Raw genomic sequence first — 4,233 nt, 5'->3', positions numbered from 1 at the left:
TTTTTTCACGCCGAATTCCAGCTGCAGTTGACCCAACAAGAAATACTGGAAATGTCAAGCAGATTCAGTGCAGATACACTGAAGGTGCTTTAGAGCATTACATTCAATGTTTCCGATGAGTTTGGCGTCATTTGGGTAACTTTTTGAACACAGCATGTGAAGGCAAGGTTTTTGATTGGTTTAATGAAAGTGCCCGAGCTAGGGTTAGGGTTAGGGCTTGAATGAGAAGTAGACATTTTCCGATGCCTTTGCTGTGCTTTTGGAGGCAGTCGAAATGCAGGAAAAGTGTTGTTTTGTTGTTTCCTTGACGACAACTTTTGGCCCACGTTTGCGATTTTTGCGAAACCGCGCGGCTGTTGCTCAAAAATGGTAAAAAATGCCAAAATTTTCAAAAACACTTTTTACATGCTGAACTCTTTCGGTTTTTGTATTGGAATCCAAATAAAGTGATACTTTTTAGCCAAACTTTAGTGGAAATTGTGATGCTGACCCCAATATGCCACAAATCATGCTTTTTTCACGCTGAATTCCAGCTGCAGTTGACCCAACAAGAAATACTGGGAATGTCAAGCAGATTCAGTGCAGATACACTGAAGGTGCTTTAGAGCATTACATTCAATGTTTCCGATGAGTTTGGCGTCATTTGGGTAACTTTTTGAACACAGCATGTGAAGGCAAGGTTTTTGATTGGTTTAATGAAAGTGCCCTAGCTAGGGTTAGGGTTAGGGCTTGAATGAGAAGTAGACATTTTCCGATGCCTTTGCTGTGCTTTTGGAGGCAGTCGAAATGCAGGAAAAGTGTTGTTTTGTTGTTTCCTTGACGACAACTTTTGGCCCACGTTTGCGATTTTTGCGAAACCGCGCGGCTGTTGCTCAAAAATGGTAAAAAATGCCAAAATTTTCAAATACACTTTTTACATGCTGAACTCTTTCGGTTTTTGTATTGGAATCCAAATAAAGTGATACTTTTTAGCCAAACTTTAGTGGAAATTGTGATGCTGACCCCAATATGCCACAAATCATGCTTTTTTCACGCTGAATTCCAGCTGCAGTTGACCCAACAAGAAATGCTGGAAATGTCAAGCAGATTCAGGGCAGATACACTGAAGGTGCTTTAAAGCATTACATTCAATGTTTCCGATGAGTTTGGAGTAATTTTTTGTAACTTTTTGAACACAGCATGTGAAGGCAAGGTTTTTGATTGGTTTAATGAAAGTGCCAGGGCTAGGGTTAGGGTTAGGGCTTGAATGAGAAGTAGACATTTTCTGATGCCTTTGCTGTGCTTTTGGAGGCAGTCGAAATGCGGGAAAAGTGTTATTTTCTTGTTTCCTTGACGACAACTTTTGGCCCACATTTGCGATTTTTGCGAAGCCGCGCGGTTGTCGCTCAAAAATTGTAAAAAATGCCAAAATTTTCAAATACACTTTTTACATGCTGAACTCTTTCGGTTTTTGTATTGGAATCCAAATAAAGTGATACTTTTAGCCAAACTTTAGTGGAAATTGTGATGCTGACCCCAATATGCCACAAATCATGCTTTTTTCACGCCGAATTCCAGCTCCAGTTGACCCAACAAGAAATGCTGGAAATGTCAAGCAGATTCAGTGCAGATACACTGAAGGTGCTTTAAAGCATTACATTCAATGTTTCCGATGAGTTTGGAGTCATTTGGGTAACTTTTTGAACACAGCATGTGAAGGCAAGGTTTTTGATTGGTTTAATGAAAGTGCCCGAGCTAGGGTTAGGGTTAGGGCTTGAATGAGAAGTAGACATTTTCTGATGCCTTTGCTGTGCTTTTGGAGGCAGTCGAAATGCAGGAAAAGTGTTGTTTTGTTGTTTCCTTGACAACAACTTTTGGCCCACATTTGTTATTTTTGCTAAGCCGCGCGGCTGTCGCTCAAAAATGGTAAAAAATGCCAAAATTTTCAAATACACTTTTTACATGCTGAACTCTTTCGGTTTTTGTATTGGAATCCAAATAAAGTGATACTTTTAGCCAAACTTTAGTGGAAATTGTGATGCTGACCCCAATATGCCACAAATCATGCTTTTTTCACGCTGAATTCCAGCTGCAGTTGACCCAACAAGAAATGCTGGAAATGTCAAGCAGATTCAGTGCAGATACACTGAAGGTGCTTTAAAGCATTACATTCAATGTTTCCGATGAGTTTGTAGTCATTTGGGTAACTTTTTGAACACAGCATGTGAAGGCAAGGTTTTTGATTGGTTTAATGAAAGTGCCAGGGCTAGGGTTAGGGTTAGGGCTTGAATGAGAAGTAGACATTTTCTGATGCCTTTGCTGTGCTTTTGGAGGCAGTCGAAATGCGGGAAAAGTGTTATTTTCTTGTTTCCTTGACGACAACTTTTGGCCCACATTTGCGATTTTTGCTAAGCCGCGCGGTTGTCGCTCAAAAATTGTAAAAAATGCCAAAATTTTCAAATACACTTTTTACATGCTGAACTCTTTCGTTTTTTGTATTGGAATCCAAATAAAGTGATACTTTTAGCCAAACTTTAGTGGAAATTGTGATGCTGACCCCAGTATGCCACAAATCATGCTTTTTTCACGCTGAATTCCAGCTGCAGTTGACCCAACAAGAAATGCTGGAAATGTCAAGCAGATTCAGTGCAGATACACTGAAGGTGCTTTAAAGCATTACATTCAATGTTTCCGATGAGTTTGGAGTCATTTGGGTAACTTTTTGAACACAGCATGTGAAGGCAAGGTTTTTGATTGGTTTAATGAAAGTGCCAGAGCTAGGGTTAGGGTTAGGGCTTGAATGAGAAGTAGACATTTTCTGATGCCTTTGCTGTGCTTTTGGAGACAGTCGAAATGCAGGAAAAGTGTTGTTTTGTTGTTTCCTTGACGACAACTTTTGGACCACATTTGCGATTTTTGCTAAGCCGCGCGGCTGTCGCTCAAAAATGGTAAAAAATGCCAAAATTTTCAAATACACTTTTTACATGCTGAACTCTTTCGGTTTTTGTATTGGAATCCAAATAAAGTGATACTTTTAGCCAAACTTTAATGGAAATTGTGATGCTGACCCCAATATGCCACAAATCATGGTTTTTTCACGCCGAATTCCAACTGCAGTTTACCCAACAAGAAATACTGGAAATGTCAAGCAGATTCAGTGCAGATACACTGAAGGTGCTTTAGAGCATTACATTCAATGTTTCCGATGAGTTTGGCGTCATTTGGGTAACTTTTTGAACACAGCATGTGAAGGCAAGGTTTTTGATTGGTTTAATGAAAGTGCCCGAGCTAGGGTTAGGGTTAGGGCTTGAATGAGAAGTAGACATTTTCCGATGCCTTTGCTGTGCTTTTGGAGGCAGTCGAAATGCAGGAAAAGTGTTGTTTTGTTGTTTCCTTGACGACAACTTTTGGCCCACGTTTGCGATTTTTGCGAAACCGCGCGGCTGTTGCTCAAAAATGGTAAAAAATGCCAAAATTTTCAAAAACACTTTTTACATGCTGAACTCTTTCGGTTTTTGTATTGGAATCCAAATAAAGTGATACTTTTTAGCCAAACTTTAGTGGAAATTGTGATGCTGACCCCAATATGCCACAAATCATGCTTTTTTCACGCTGAATTCCAGCTGCAGTTGACCCAACAAGAAATACTGGGAATGTCAAGCAGATTCAGTGCAGATACACTGAAGGTGCTTTAGAGCATTACATTCAATGTTTCCGATGAGTTTGGCGTCATTTGGGTAACTTTTTGAACACAGCATGTGAAGGCAAGGTTTTTGATTGGTTTAATGAAAGTGCCCTAGCTAGGGTTAGGGTTAGGGCTTGAATGAGAAGTAGACATTTTCCGATGCCTTTGCTGTGCTTTTGGAGACAGCCGAAATGCAGGCAAAGTGTTGTTTTGTTGTTTCCTTGACGACAACTTTTGGCCCACATTTGTTATTTTTGCTAAGCCGCGCGGCTGTCGCTCAAAAATGGTAAAAAATGCTAAAATTTTCAAATACACTTTTTACATGCTGAACTCTTTCGGTTTTTGTATTGGAATCCAAATAAAGTGATACTTTTAGCCAAACTTTAGTGTAAATTGTGATGCTGACCCCAATATGCCACAAATCATGCTTTTTTCACGCTGAATTCCAGCTGCAGTTGACCCAACAAGAAATGCTGGAAATGTCAAGCAGATTCAGGGCAGATACACTGAAGGTGCTTTAAAGCATTACATTCAATGTTTCCGATGAGTTTGGAGTCATTTGGGTAACT

Source organism: Lepisosteus platostomus, chromosome 3, assembly GCF_059453375.1.
Source record: "Lepisosteus platostomus isolate fLepPlt1 chromosome 3, fLepPlt1.hap1, whole genome shotgun sequence".
Lineage (NCBI taxonomy): Eukaryota > Metazoa > Chordata > Actinopteri > Semionotiformes > Lepisosteidae > Lepisosteus > Lepisosteus platostomus.
Note: the sequence above shows the minus strand (reverse complement) of the source record.